Source organism: Colius striatus, chromosome 4 (assembly GCF_028858725.1).
Source record: "Colius striatus isolate bColStr4 chromosome 4, bColStr4.1.hap1, whole genome shotgun sequence".
NCBI classification, from domain to species: domain Eukaryota; kingdom Metazoa; phylum Chordata; class Aves; order Coliiformes; family Coliidae; genus Colius; species Colius striatus.
In genome coordinates this window covers 78,397,294-78,414,135 of record NC_084762.1, presented here as the reverse complement: position 1 = coordinate 78,414,135, position 16,842 = coordinate 78,397,294, and positions in this window count along the sequence as shown.

Below are 16,842 nucleotides of genomic sequence, written 5' to 3'. Positions count from 1 at the left end.
GCAGATGAGATCTGGCTAAACATATATCATAGTTAAAGATAGACTTTCTGCTGATCTCAAAGCACTAAGATGTGCTGTTCATAAGTGGAAACATGGTATTATCTCTCTACACATGCATACAAATACATATACACACACACACACGTACACACATACACACAGACACAAGTTATCCATATGTGGAAAGAGAGCAGCTTGTAAGGAGAAAAAGGAGAGACAGAGGGCCTCTGGATAATGACTATTCATGTTATCACTGACTGTTTTTTCCCTAACCTTACTAATACTCAGCTAAACAGAAGTTTGAGGTAGATTTTAACCTCGATCACTTCTACAAAACTTCACTGATGTAAGTTTTTAATGAAAAGATGGAAAGTCCAAAACAACTTGTAATGGGAGCAGTAAGATGGGCTTGCTGACTTGAGTGCTTTGTATAACTGTTCACACTGCCCTGTACAGACAGTATAAAGAGCTCTGGGAACTGGCAAAAGATCCTGGGTTGGATTTCTGCTCTAAAACATGAGCCCTTCCTATAGAGACTGAGCTGAAGCAGAATTTAGGTTTATCGGGGCAATGATAAAGACATACCCATCAACTCCAGGATAGGCTACAAAATTCAAATAAAACTGGTAGTCATAAATTGTCAGTCTTCATATGTTTTAATCCATAAACCACTCATCACTCTCTTATTTCTGCTGTGCAGGAAAATGAAGAAATCACGAGGGACAGCTTTCGGTTTAAATTGTTTTTTTCAGGATGAGTTGATGACAGGAACATCTGGCAATTGAAAGTGGCATTCTTCTAATAGCTACCTAGAAGATGAGGTGTGAGAATCACTGTTACTCAACCAAGACCTTAAAAATTGACTAGACATGACAGAGGGGAGTATCATAGCTTTTAATTACATCCAGTTGTTCCTTCAGAAATAAAATATCCAGCCTTAGTGATAGTGATTATCACATTGACATCCTGTCATCTCATATTCCATTTAAGAATAAAATTGTTGATGTTCCCATAGTTAGTGTGTATTTACTGTGTATTTTAAGGTTATTGAGGCCAAACTCATCTGTAGTGTGACAAAGTACAAACTACATTGTACTTAATCTCTGGGCAGGTGTTGGAAAGAAGGCCAAATAGTGACATATTTATCAACACCCCTGCTTAGAATTCTTTGCAAGTGATGTATTTGCCAAGTTGACTACAGCTATTTTCTTGTGACATTCCATCTGTTAGGAAAGAACCATCTTCAGTTCCACTAAAATAGAAAATTTCTTTTAATCACTAAGGAAGATTTATCACTGCAATAAAGGAGTGGGGAAAAATGTATGCCCTGTCAAATTAATGCAATATCAGCCAAAATAAGTACTTTTAAAATAATTCATATTTCCTGACCTCTCAGTGCCCTATAATTACATTGTAAATGAAGGAAAAATGCTGATGTATTAAATATAATAATATCATTTTCTCAGCCACTAATAGAACTTTGTCACCCTCTGACAGTCAAACTCAATTGCTAGAAAGCAATCTTTAAAGTACCATTCACATCTGCAGAACATCTTATTTATTTTTCACTTTGTATATATCAGGCTTTCTAGGACATTTGCAGTCATCTGGAAACCACACATATTGAAATAAAACTAGGTAAGAATTCTGCCCAACAAAGCCCCCAGTGTGCCTCAAAAAACCATATTACATCAGTTAATCATGTCCCCAAACTTCAACAGACAAAAACCCCAGCAACCTGAGATCTTTTAAATTTGACTTTTATTGCTTTGAATCTCTGGATAGCACTTGGGTCGTGCTTTCATAGCTTTTGACAAACCCATGGAACTGCTCTTTTTGCAGATTAAAGGGGAAAGGAGAGAAGAGGAGAGGAGAGGAGAGGAGAGGAGAGGAGAGGAGAGGAGAGGAGAGGAGAGGAGAGGAGAGGAGAGGAGAGGAGAGGAGAGGAGAGGAGAGGAGAGGAGAGGAGAGGAGAGGCTGTTCCCATTTGTCATCCAAGCTGGATTGACTCTCAAGGCATGTCACTTATCAGTTTGACAACTTGAGTTACACGTCATATGTCATGGCAGAAGAGAGGACAGACTAATATGCAGAAATATGGTTAGATTTTATCCTAATTCTCTATAGCAAACTGCTTCCCTTCGGCTGTAGGGCCTTTTTTATTTTCTTGAGCACATAGAAATATTGTCTGGACAGGAGCAGAAAAAAGAAAATGTAAGACAGTCCTATATAGCAGTACTTTTGGTGCTCCTTTCTCTCTTTAATCTGCATAGAAATAAAATATCTGAGAAGTTTTAGACTCATTAAGATTAAAAGAGCTGACATGGAGGAGATCACTACTACACATATTTTCTTGTATCTTAGGACAAATAAAGCAGAATTTTTGTTTGTTAATCTTTATTCCTGCAGTATTGCTCTGAGCAAACTTTATATACTCATTACAAGAGAACCAGTGATAATTTGTCCTGACCGTTTGTTCTAATTTAAAAGATGACTTTTGCTTATTTATTCTGAAGTACTTTTATTTTACCCTTGGGATAAGAGATGAACCAAATCCAAAGGCCCTAATTCAGGGCTTATTGACTCCATGGTGTCTTTTCCTCAGGCTTTACTGGAAGTCTCTGGCACATTGAAATCAGTACCCTGAAACCTTTACTGTACAGACGTAGTTCTGTCAGAGACACAAAGTAATTCCCATGGGATGATTAAAATCTGCTTAATTTGCTCATGTAAGCAAGTTTACATTTGATATAATAGGAGTGACTGGAACAGCAGTGGCAATTGAAGTGGATTAATGGCCATCAAGGAGCCACTGTCAATTCTGATATGAGTGGCTCACTCTGACAGCTTCCTACATATAATGGCAGAGCATAGGTCTATTAATATAAACCAGAAGATAACACCAAAAATACATTTCTATGTCTACTAAAACTAAAAAAAATCAGCATAAAAAAGGAAAATGTATAATTGAAAAAGATTGTTTTCATTTCAAAGTAAACATCAGTTTAAACATTTCAGAGCTTTTTTAACATCAACTTTATAAAAGCTATACTTTTTTTAGTTGACTGAATGACCTCATCCTACTCTGGTAAACAGCTCATTTCACTTTTATAATCATATTTATTTCTGCTAAAGAATTAAAATTGAATCTTTACATGTGATTCTGCAGCTCCTTTGTAAAACTCACTCCTTCCACTTCTTTTTCTATTTGTTCTGTTAGGTTGCCTATCTATAATAAAAATAAAATCGTTTCTTTCAAATGATCACAAAGATCAGTATCTTTTATTAAGCCTGTTTTAGGCATGTAAGGTTCTGAATTAAACATAACCAGAATGAAATGTAGCAGTAAAGAAGCTCATGTTACCTACTTTCCAACCAATTTCAGTGTATTTATTTGATTTATGATGATTCTGAGAATTTCTTGTGCCTAACTTCATATCTGTGTACTTCACCACAAGGACTTGATCAGTAAAGAAGGATATTAGACAACTTTTTTTTATTACCAGCTAAGACTAATGCTATAAATTCAGGGATTAAGCAACATGTACAGACTCATGTCTGGACATTTCAGTTTTCAAGTCACATTGTCAGACTTCATTTATAACATTCTCTTCCTTGACTACAAGTCTAGATTGACACAATTTCATTTTCATGAAGTGGTCAAGATGAAATATTTTAACAAGTCTTGCTGTATAACTAAATAATTTCAAGAGTGTTCCCAACTTAGTCCAAAATTATAAGGGACTTTTTCTCACCTGTATCAAAGCAGTAACTCATTAATACTTTAATACAGAAAGGGAAATGTTTTCTTTTCCTAAAGGCATAGTTTGAATGTATACTCCTCTTAAAATTGATAGCAATATATTTGCTTACTCTTCATAAGAAACAATTTGAAAAACATGTCTTTATATTACATTTTACTTACACGAGTCAATATAGGTTTTGCTAAGATCATCCATGTTCAAAGACAAAACCAAAAGCCACTTGTGTTTTTCCTTTCTTCCCCCTTGCTTTCATTTATTTTATAAATAAAGTTTTTTGATTCGTTTTAGCTGCTTTTGGGTGTCATGAGAGACAAAGTGCGTGCCCTGTGCAGTTGGGTACTGCTCACTTTGCCCATGGTCAGCATTAGCCAGACTTGACCCAGCTCTGCCCTGCAAACCCAGAGGTTACATTGATAGGCCATTAAATCTAACCTAAATTTTCCAGATGAGAATCTGGAAACAGAGCAACCAGAGATCATTGTATGGCTTTCTGACCAGAGCTAGCCTGTGTCAGGCTAGCAGAGAGCACAGAGGGCATGAACTCAGTCATGTTCATAATCCTTTAGTGCATCTCCAAAGCTCACCTCAAATGGTCTTTCTCCAACAGGAACTTGCTTTAAACCCTGTTCAGCAGGCAATAAATGGCCCACCAGCTCCTTTCTGTCTTTAAATTCCATATGTTTTTGTACCTCATCACATTTTCAGATCCTTTGAAAGAACAGTTAAAAATCAGGAAATTTTCTACTATTGAACACCAGCTCTGTCACTCAGACTTTGATTATAAAGCCTGTTAGTTCACTAAGATAAAAAGATCCCTAATATCTCTCACCTTCTCTGGGTTCTAGTTTCACTGTATAGGAAATACTGGGCTCTCAGACCATGTCAAGCATGTTGAATTTTTATTTTATTTCCACTGAGAACTAGAAATGTTTTTGAGCATCCTAAGAAAGTTTTGTGTCTTCCCTTTTATCAGTCAGAGAGATTCTATACAGATTGCTTTTTTTTCCAGTATTACCAGAATGTCATAAAGACATTAGCTTTTTTTAAAATTAAGAGCAATGAGATATTTGCCACTAGTTTTAATGAGGACAGGAGTGGGGTCAAAATCCTAACTGAAGGGTTGCTTTTTTAAAAAGAAAAATTATTCCATACCAATACTCTCTTGGTTGTGCTTTATCTGGCTAAACTGCATATCCTGTGTTAAGCATTTGTTTTCAATTGCGTAAAGCCAAAACCATTTTAGGGCAATTACTCTTAAATGAAGAAATCTTTAGAAAGCCTTCAAAGAATTGATAAAACCTTGGGTTTAAACACAGTTAAATATTTTAATGTTGTATTTATTCTTGCATATTTTTTAATTGATTTGATTACAAGAAGGAGTAGAAATTGCATCTTCAAATAAAACAGCTTGGATTAAGAAACTATATTCTCAGTCCCCCTTTAGGTAAACTTATTTTATGTGAAAAATACTTTGTTTCTAAGAAGTAACTTGCGTGTACTACACTGTTTTAGACAGTTTTCTTCATATTCACAAGCGTAAGACTTTTTATCTGAGATCCTGAGAGTTGTTTTATTTTTATTTTTGTCTTTTATTCCAACTATGCATATTGATCATTCTTAAGATTTATAAGGATTGCAATCATAAAAATGTCAAAATACACTTGAGAGGTAGATTGTACAAAACAAGATGCAAACAGATTTTTCCCTATCATTATATCAGTTAAAACATAAAGGTAAAAACACCAAAAAAAGAAATAAAAATTATATTTGATTATGTATTTACTTGAACACTACCCAATGTTCTATGAAAAAAATCTAAGATTACAATACTGAAGATGAGAAAGAACATGCTATCTTCCTATGTAGCTTCAGTCTTACTTTGAAGTGTAACAGCTCAATAAGTATTATTTTTACTATTGGTAAATCAGTTTTTTCTTTTGGTTTTATTGATATTTCATAGATCTGTGGGAAATAGTATTGAAAACATAGAAAGAATTATAATAGCTCAAACTGGTATTTTTTTATGGGACATTAATTAAGTCTCATTTATTTTTTGTCTTAAAATGTTTCCTCCTTAATTTGTAGTGGTCCTTGATTATACTTTGTGAATTACAGTGATATATTGTTGATTCAGCTGCAACAATGTTACACTTACTGTGCTTGACAGCCTCTTGCCCATCACTGGCATCGTCAAACTATGGATCCAGACATTTCTGTTAAGACTCAAATAAAGTTTGAGTTCAAGATCTTAAATTACTTCTTCTAAGTTGTCTGAACTATATATTCTCTCTTACTTTAAAATATTTTAGAATATGTTGTATAAAATGTCCATATAACTTACAATAACTTATACCTTAAAACATAATGGAGAATGATACTGACTCAAGAATGATATGGCTGGCCAAGCTCAGTTTTCTTAAGGAAAATCATCAGACATTACTATTACTATTCCTTGTGATACCCACAATTATGGTAACTGAAGAATCCATGGTGGCCAACCACTAACTAATCTTCAGGGCCTACAGATTTAATCCAAACTGATTGAAAACAACAGGATATTTTCAGTTATCTGAAAGGAATTGCTTCCTCTGAGCAGTATAGCTTTTTTCACTTGAACATATGATAAAAAACAAAACACTTTTATATCATAGTAGTTGTGTTTGGGCATAAGAAAACAGTTTTTGAAGTAAACATGTCCCAAATTCCCAGATTTTTTTTTTTCTACTTAAGATGATTGGTTGGCCTTCAGGTTTACTGTTGAAAATGTGAGAACATTGCACATTTACATCCCTTAGGCATTCTTCAAAATCTAAATTTCTGTAAGTAACAGTTCATTTTACACCCCTATCTGACTAAGTGAAATTTCTCCCAGAAAAAAAAAAAAAAAGAAAAATCTGATTGTCAATTTAGCTTCATGTGTATACTTAAATTTGACCCAATAGCTTTTTTTTTTCTAGTTATTAAGTTCAAAAAGGCTTAGTTGTCAAGGGAAAAAAAGCTGATTTTGCAGTTATCAACAGCCCCATAGAGTTGCTCCTAATGGAATTAGGTGTTACTGTCAAAAATAAGGGGAAAAGATATTGCTTTTAATCTTTCAATCATGAACTATTATATTGTACTATTATAACAATACTATTCCATTTTATAAACTGTCACTGGTAATAAAACAGTACAATTCTCTACATTTACTGTAGATTTACAACATATCTCCCCAATGCAGTTCTGGAAAGCATTTGAGGTGACCTATTGCTTGATTTTACTCATTATTTGAGACAGAATTGAAAGCCAGACTTGGATTTATTACAGTCACCTCATCTGAGGGAATGGCCCCTGTCTTTCAGAGGGTCAGAGTATTTTTGCTTCTACTACACTGAAATGTTTCAAGATTGTATTGAAAATATTGTAGCAATTCAGCTCAACCTTGAAATGCTGGCTCGCATTTAGTTTTGTTCTAGTGTATGAAAGGTCTGTGACAAAATGAACAAAATTATCATATTGGCTTGATTTTCAGGAGGTAATAAAAACTTGAAATTTTAATAGCACTTTTCCTTAAATTATTTTTCCTTTTGCAGATTTCTGAAACTCCATCAGGAAGTTTCAGATCTAACCAGGTGTTCCAAATATTTTCTGGTGTTCTAAGTGATCTGTACTTGAGGTAAAACCCTGGTCCTACTGAAAATAAAAGAAACACTTAATTATGTATTACTAATAAAACATAGTCAGGAAGCCAAAGGAAAAGAAGCACTCAATAAAAATGAGAATCTTGTTTTGTGATCAAGCCAATACACATTTTCTCTCGAAGTATCACAAAACAGCCCATGCATGTTCACTAGCTTAAACATTACTATGAGATATATAGCTAAAAATCCTCTATCCCCTATTTAAAACAAAACCAGAAGGCAACACTTAGCAGATTTCCAAGATCACAGCATGAACCTAGATAACTGTGTTAGCATATATGAAATGAGGGCTGTGGCATGGGGCAGACACAAATGGTTCTGTTGGGTGGTCAAGTTATTCATGCCAATGAAGTATTTGATTGAACCAAAAGACAGCTTCGGGGAAGATCTCAGAGAAGTATAAAAGAAAGAAAACAAAAAAAAAAAGTTGCCTTCTGCTGTTATATTACTTAAATAAAATATGGATGTGCTTTATTTTCTTAAGGTTTTTGTTATCTTTGTGTAGTGTTACCAGAAAGCTTGTTTGTTTTATCAAAAAAAAAAAAAAATAGATTGTTCTTTGTTCTTAGAGGTTTATCTAAGTTTAAATTATGTGATTCTGATTTCACTTCAGAGCAAATCTAAATCACTCTTTGGGACAATGGAATTAAGCAGGAGATCTGTAACGTTAAGGCTCAGTTGTAAGGCAGAAATATCCTGTGTCTTACCCAGAGATGAACTGCGTTATTGGAATTATTCATAGACATTAGGATCTAAAGAAAATCCCTTTGGTACAACCCATGACAGCAGAAATCATACATACCTATCCCAAAGAATTAGATCTGGTAAGACAAGAAAAAACTAATTAGCTATTAGGGTGGAGGGAATGAGACCACCCTTCCTGGCCTCTCTGTGAAGTCTGGCAAAGGAGAAGGATGACATTAGCTTTAAAGGTAACTAATTCTTTAATTTCCAGAAGGAAGCAGGGTGGTAGGCTCTCTGGTAAGGGAATTGGGTAATGATTTTTTTTACTTTTAAAGGATGTATATGAGGCACAAAATTTTGAAAGAACTGGTTTAGGTAGTAAGAAAAAAAAATCTCAGAGGATTAATTTTGAACTAGGAGACAAAACACTTATTCTTTTGTTAATTCATGCTTGAGAAAACCTCAGTATTTCTGAGGTGCAACCACAGAGAACTAAAATTTGTTTTACACTTCAAATCATCATCCTCATTGACAGACAGGTGATTCACGTCTTTTGGAATTAACCTTCACCTGCAAAAGACCTCAGCCTTTCTATCTGGTCTTTAATTCTCACTACAAGGAGCTGCTCTTGTCATTTCTCTATTCAGCTTCTTGATAATGTCATGGGATGGAGATATTCAAAATTCCTATAGACATGTGTAATGAGAAAACACATTAATTTTGCATTAGTAGCAGTCAAAAAAGCACATCAGCTCTCTTGGCTTTCCTGAGCAGCTGGTAGTGATGTCTAAATCTATTCTTTTGCAAAAGGTTTATGTCTACAACATCTGAAACCCTTTCTTGCCCCAGTACTTTCAACTAACTCCTTGACAAAGAAAATAAATCCCCTATATTCTCATATTGTCACCAGTGGGGTCTACCTATCTGGGTTTCAGAGGATGTTGACCAATTATATTACATAGGTTAAAGTTGCCGCGTTGCTTTCACTCTGAATTTACAACTACAGCTATGCAAACATGCTCTGGATTTTTAGTCGCATTTTTACTAGTTCATGGTCTAATGCTATCACTGTTCATTGTAATATGATAAGCAAATTGAAGTACCAATGAAACATTTATTTTAACTGATTTAAGCTGTTACTAACAGTGCAAGGTTTTTCCCAAATTAGTATAGTATTAGTATTAGTCTGACTACTGTAAACAATATCTGTTGTTTTACTGACTAATGTTTTGGTATGCTCTTTCTTGAAACATATTTATTTGGTAAGACCTTATTAAGAACTCAGAGCAACTGATTTTTACTAAGGAATCTTGAAATCACAGTAGCCACTTAGGAGTAAGTGAATTTGACCTACGTGGGTGGAGGAGTAGAACAGTCAGAAATAGCTAAATGATGTTCAGTGAGGGAGAGTTCAACTTATGAAGTGCTGCTGGAAATGAAGAGACCTTTTAGCTTATCTTCCCGTGAAAGATATCAGAAAAAGTGTTAAATATGTGTCATAACATGAAATGGTATCATCATTGTCTTTAGCTATTGCCAGCATTTCATACTCACCTTTTCATTTGCTAGCATTTAACTAGGCAGTCAATAAAAGAACAGAGTTAGAGGCATGGGGTTAAAAATTGCATGACGTTTGCACCAGCCCTAAATATCAGACAGAGCTGGCTTTAACTCTACTTTCCTGAGAATTAAATTCACCTAAGCTCTAAAGTTCAAAAAGGTAATGATTATTAACACATATTTAATTTCTGAACATTTGAAGACAGTATGGTATTCGACTAAATCCTCATCTGGCTTGAATAATCAAATTTACCAACAGATTAATAGAAGCTGAAGATATGCTGCTATCAGTAAAATGAGATACTAGCTTTATTTTTTTAATGGAGAAATAATTAATAGACACTAAGGTTTTATTTGCATTGCTAATGGAAATATTTTCTCACCCGGGCTTTCAGTCTTGGACTTGGCCTACATTTTCTTCATATGCTCAGATTTTTCTCAGATTAGGCCAGCTCTACTGGTAATTGTACATTATCATAAAGATCTCATTCTCATGCAGTTCTTTAAATTTCTCAGAATCTGGAGAATGAAGGACCAATTCACTTGGCTAGGATAAAATTAACTGACACTTAGGTACAGAAAAATTGGAAAATTACTTGTTGATGCTGGCTACAATAACTATCTATTTTTATTTTACTGTTTTTCTTTGCAACACACCATTACAAATTGGAAAACACCCTCAAAAGTAAAAACAATATCAGAATACTGCAGTACAAAGCACTGACATTTCTCACTGGGGTTATTGACAGCATCAATTAACTGTGTTAAATACTGGAGAAAATGTAAAAAATAGATATATCTTAATTTTGAACCAAGGATTAATATGTGTTGTAACTATGCTTTGAAAAAGTACAGGAAGATACTTTTGTGTACATAGTGGGATAACTACAATTGCAACTAGTAAAGTGCCCTAGCTTCTTTATGGCAGGCATCAAGGAAATAAAATTTTCAGTGAGAAGAAACAGATCCTGAAGTAGGAGAAAAGCAAAACTGACAGCTTGTTCACCATGTACCTCTTTAAGTAACTCAAATTTATGCCAGAGAGAAGCACTAAAATGAGATGTGTAGCATTGCTTTACGACTGCCTGTGTTAATGACAATATTTTACCTGTATGTAGATGTTAAACACAATGCTTTCATAGTTGCCGTAGATTCATAAGTGCCAGCACATCCTTTTTCATCCATTGCTCTAATGGAGTTTTGGTAAAGCTCATCAGAAAGTATCATTCAGCAAGGATTTTCAATTGATTTTTGCTTTGACAGAGACTTCATTTGAACAAAGAAATGTCTATATTTTCTCCCCTTTTCATAATAGCTGCTCATAGAAAGTCAAGTCAGTTTGAACTAACAACTTGAAGCATTTTGAAAGAACTTTCCCATAGGGAATCTGGTAATTGTCTTGTCACTGCAATGAGTAAAAAAAAAAATCTTTACTGGGAAAAAAAAAATTCATTTACAGTTGACTTATGATTTCAAAGAATGATTTCAGTATACCAATGAAGCTCCCTAGTGATGTGGAAAGGGTAACAATATGCCTTGTTTGCTATAATTAGACAACATTTTGTCATAATACTTAAAATTATGAGACAGAGACAAAAAGTGTTCTTGTCTTACTGGTACATTTTTCACAAAGATGGGATTGTTTTATTTAGTAAAGTTACTATTGCCAGTTCACATCCATCCAGCAAATCAAAACCCATTTCAGCATTTTTCATCTAATTCTGCATATGCAAATCATTATCATCAAGTTAACTGGAAGATTTTAAGGTCAATATCTCATTTGTAAAGGAGAGAGAATTCTAGTGGGAAAAAAAAAAAAGAGAAGAAAAATGTCAGTTTCACCTTCATCTATACTGTTTTCTAGGAAGCAGGTTATCTCATCACCAAGGAATGAAGATCTCATGTCAGTCATTGAGAAAGATTCTCTTATATCTATGCAGAAGGAGTAACTCATAAACATGTACCAGATAAAGGAGTGCCAGAAGAGGAATGAAAGTATTAAAAGAAATACCTTGATTAAAAATTGGACATAGGTCCTGTAACATTAGTATTTACTTGCTGATATACAAGTTTAAACAATCATTTTTTAACAACATTTCATTTTATGCAATAATTTTGTGAAATGAGGTAATTGGTAGAGGCAGAATTAAAAAAAAAATCTCTCATTTTTTCAATGAGTTGATTTTGGTTTTCAGCATCCAGAGCTCTGATGAACTGAATAGCACTACCAGAGCCAGATACCACATGGGCAGAAACTGTGCAAGCCAAGTTCCCAGTGTCAGTCAATTATGTTACACACACTCTGATTTCCTGGTGTAGGTAGATATCCCCCAAGGAACAACGCCACTCCACCTAGAATCTAACAAATTGGGATGAACATCCATATCCCTCCGTGTATAGTGGAGTCTATGATATCTTTTGGTGAGTAGTTCTACAGATTGACTACTTGATATGTAAAACAACTGCTTTTAAAATGCCTGTTAAATTTTAGCCTGTTAACCTCTAGTTTCTTTTGACTCTATGTTAGAAAAGACAGAAGTGAACATTTTCTCTTTTCTACTCAGAGGCTTCAGCTAGAGCCTCACAATCATCTCTTTTACAGCTTGACAAATCCTAGTCTACCTGTTCTTTGTTTGGAAGCTCTTCCACACTTTCTGACATCGTTCTCTGACTGCTACAGTTCTTATATGCTTTCTGAGATGGAAGTACAAGGTCTGTGCAGAGCAGGCAGGACATACATCTGGTGATATACTAATGCTCTCTCTATTGCCTGTTCAGCACATACACAGAGGATTTGATTGCTAGTACTGAATCAGAAAAAATGCTCTTCACTTAAAGTGACATAGGACCAAAAAGTGAAAACAAACAAAAATCCATCCAAGAAGGACAAATACAATTTCATTCTGGAAGAAATCACTCTTGGCTATGTCTTCTGAAGTGAGTTAGATCTGGGAAAGGAGGGAAGCTTGGTCTGGTTCTGATAGAGATTCCAATACTGTCTAGAGATAGAGGAGAACTCATTTAGAAAGTCAATAAAAAATGGAACAGTCTTCATCATGAATAGAATTTGAACAGTACCATATGTATGAATCTAAAGATATGAGCAATAATTTCTGCATACTGTACAACTTGTGCTTCCATCCAGCCCCTAATATATGTAAAATAAGAAACATAACCCTTTCTTCATTCTCTTTTGCCCATTATGGATGACATTACAAGCCCCTCTTGGACAGTAAAAGCTCCAAAGGAGGGATCAATAGCTGATTCATCCGAAGGGAGTAAACAGTAACCCAGATATCTAAAAACAAAGAAGTACAGACACAAAGAAAGTTATACAATAGTAAGATGTCCTTTTTAAAAACCTGTATCTTAGCAATATGTCAACAGTACATATTAAAACTGGGAGTAGGATGTGTGTATCCCAGTTGTTCATGGGATAGACAAAACTGCTTATAAGTGCTGAATTTACTAAGAATTTACTCTGATTTGGCAACTGCTTAACATGAAAATTCACCTTAAAAAACATATGTAAGCTTGCATGACCTTCATTTGGATTGAAAATTAATTTTCACACAGTGACAAGCCACCTAAAACGATTAAAAAAAATAATTCAATAATAATTGTTACTGTATGTTAGATAACTCAGCTCTAGGTTGGGTTAACTCCAAAACACACAGTACTCCCTGATACCTAGTGCTAAGGTGATCCTCTCTAATTTGGTAGTATTGTCACTTTCACAGTCATAGAACTAGAGAGAAGTATTTGTCATTAGAGTTGACTTTCATTTGGTTTAACCCATTTTTGTGTGAAATCTCCCAAATCTAATTATTTCGACAGATTCATTGATATTATAAGCTTTTGTAGTTAAAAATAACACCTACTAGTGTTGTTACTCCTTTTCATAATTTACAATCAGGAAAGCAACTTTGAATTAACATAGAAGTATAAAGTTAATTTCTAAATCAAAACCAAAACCCAAGAGTATTAGGTTTTATTCTTGAATGCATCAGTAATTAGTTCTCTAGCACTAACAACTTTAACGTAGATACTGAGATCAATGACAGGTAGAAGCTATTGTGGTTAAGGTTAACTTATTCTGAGTTCTAATTATTTGCTTACTGTAATCTGCAGAATCAAATAGAAAGGGATTCAGTGCAGAAGTGTAAAGAAACATTCCTCTGGATGCCTGCAGATTCTTCTTTGTAGAAGTGGACAAAGGAGAAGAGAGAGGAGGATCAGGATAGGATGAGGAGGGATTGTGCTCAGTTTCTCCTGGAGGCATGAATCACCTTCCTAAAGAAGGAATCTCTTCTTAACTAGACTTTGAAAAAAAATGCTGAAAACAGCAAAAACATATTGAATGGTCTATGTTAACAACTAAATTTGCAGATAAGTATGAGTTTTGCTGAGACACTAAACAGATTTAAGTGTGACTCAGCCACACTAAAGCATATGAGCAAGAAAAGTAAAATGGTGTCATTCTGCATTGATAAAAATGTACAAATGAATGACACTTTCTTGTAATTCACTAATTTAGCTGAGGAATAGGAAGACATTAAAAAGATAACAAGAAGGGAGTAGGGAGAGAACCACTACACTTTAAACATTTTAATGGTATCTTTAGGTTCATTAGTTAGTTTTAGATACTATCCAGAATGTTTTATAAATCACTCCTGCTACCCCTAACTGGCTCATCAATCCACAGTCTAAACAAGTTTCTTCAACCTCTAATTGAACAACTTTAGTTCAGAGGAGCTGTGTGTCTTCAGAAATACTTTCAGCTGGAATTTAATTTGATATGTCCAGCTCAGAAATGAGGAGAAAAAGCAGAAAAATAGACAATTAAAAAGATTTGGAAAGTGTTTCTACAAGCAGAGCAGAATGAGAGCTTATATCTTTCCTTCTATGAAACATCCCGCTAACACCTGTTTACTTGATCATACTAATTATAATGGAATAACTACTACAGAAAACTCACCTCCCTATTCCCTCTCCTCCACTTTCACTATTTCTTTGTCCCTTGAGAGAGAGAACATGCGGCTCTTCTTCAGCACCCAGGGGAGATCTGCCTTCTGTCACTGCTTCCACAACTAAATAATAATAGGCAATAGCATTACAGACTGAGAAGGTATGGAAAAATTTGAACACTATATACAACAGGGAATTTCAAAACCAGAGTGTTTCACTATAAATAAATATTATTGCACAGGTCAAATCCCACGACGTGTATCTCTTCAGTCCTCCTATATTCATTTGGGTGATGTAAATGGAAGTGAAAATATTTCTTTCTTCATCACTTTACATTTGTCAGTCATAAATAGTCATAAATATTTTCTACCATTAGCAAATATTTTGCTTTAGATCTTTACACAGAAAAAGGACACAGTTTAGTCTAATTTAACTCTTTTATAAATCTAAGCTAAAATATCATCAGACTAAAACAGTAAACAGAAAAATACACTGATGTTACAATTTCACAAGCTTGTACTGTGCAAATTTGGTTCATACTCACAGGCCATGCTCTGTCTTTGAACAGTAAAATGTTTTAACACCCAATTTCATTAGTGTGATCTAGACACATCTATTGCCCGACACATGAAGTACTGAGGAATCCTCAAGTACCTCCTAACTCTTCTTCTGCATTTCAAAATAGATTCATTGGATATTGATTTTGTTCTATTTTAACTAGTCACATAATTCTTCCTTTAAGCCCTCCTTTAGCAGAGAGTGGTGCAGTTTCCATGGTCCCACTATGGGATAGGAAGGAGGCTGGCCAAAGTTACCCTTTTCTTTTCCCACTGTACTAGGTGTTCTTTCTGAAGCTGGCCCCAAGGGACAAATGGAGTGAGAGATCAATTAATTTGGTATCAAAGTAATTTATAAAGTTCCTTTGTCTCCTTTAAAAGCCTAAGAAGAATGAACTTTTCCTGACTGGATACTCTCAAGAGTTTTGGTAAGGATGGCCCATCTGATCTGAGTTCAGATCCCAAGTGCAAACAGTAGAGACATCACATTTATTTTTTTTTAATCTTAGTTCTAAACAATTTTCATATCTCCTCCCAGTCTTCCTGGAAAAGGCTCAGATTCAGTTTGGTTTAAGCACTGGGCAGAGGTTCAGTAAGAATGCATCCGAAACAGCAGTTTTCCTGAGAAAGGAGAATCATATTCAGAAGTAAAATAAAGTAGAATAAACAGCTGAAGAAACCTAAAGCCTCTTCCTACTCCCACCTCTATGAAATATCAGCAAGTGATTAGATTATATTTCTCCTACTGATTTTCTTTAATATAAGAAAGGGACATAGATAGTTTAACTGCCAGCAGTAATTCAGATTAGTCTGGAAAATACAGTCCTCTACTGGACTCTATTTATTTCTATTTAACCTATTAGATAAATGCTCTGCCAAAGTCTCACACAAAGAAACCTACCAGTTATAACACAGTTTCATTGCTATATGAGGGCAGAATTTCTCCCAGTCTCTTATATATGACCTGCCTTTTTGGTATGCTCCTCACAAAGATGTAACTTATTCCCTTTGTGAAAAAATATTCTTAGGCTTAGTAATTTTTATCCCCTCCTCCTCCAGCCTTGAGACTCTCATCAGGGCAGCTTGGCTGTGATACAGGTGCTGAAAACTAGATAAGATGAGGGAAGGAAAATAATGCAATAGCATGGTGTAGATTGGCAAGAAGGCACTTGCATGAGATAGTTGGGTTATCCCAATATCTTCTCATTTTAGCAGTTCCTGTAACATTTCCAAAATATACTATATATGTTCATTTAGAACAATTAAACTATTTTCACTCAATATGGATAAATAAATACTAAATGTATGGTAGTATTATTTGAAGAGGCAGTAGTGCTTTTGCTAAAATGTGTTTTTCTTACTTCTTTTAGTTTTAAATCCATGACATGGAATAATTTTTAACCGAAGTATACTAAAAGGTACTGTAGGACAAAAACCAAAATGTTTTCTAATGGCACTCCCTAAAGAAAACAGTAATTCAATAAGTGGAAGGCATTATGAAAATATCTGAAATCAAAGACTTGCTATAAACATAGACATAGAACCAGTAAGACAACCCTCTGCAGGGATGAACTGCAAATTAGAGGGGCACAGCACTGAAGGCACTAACCAGAGGAATTCCTTCTGAAA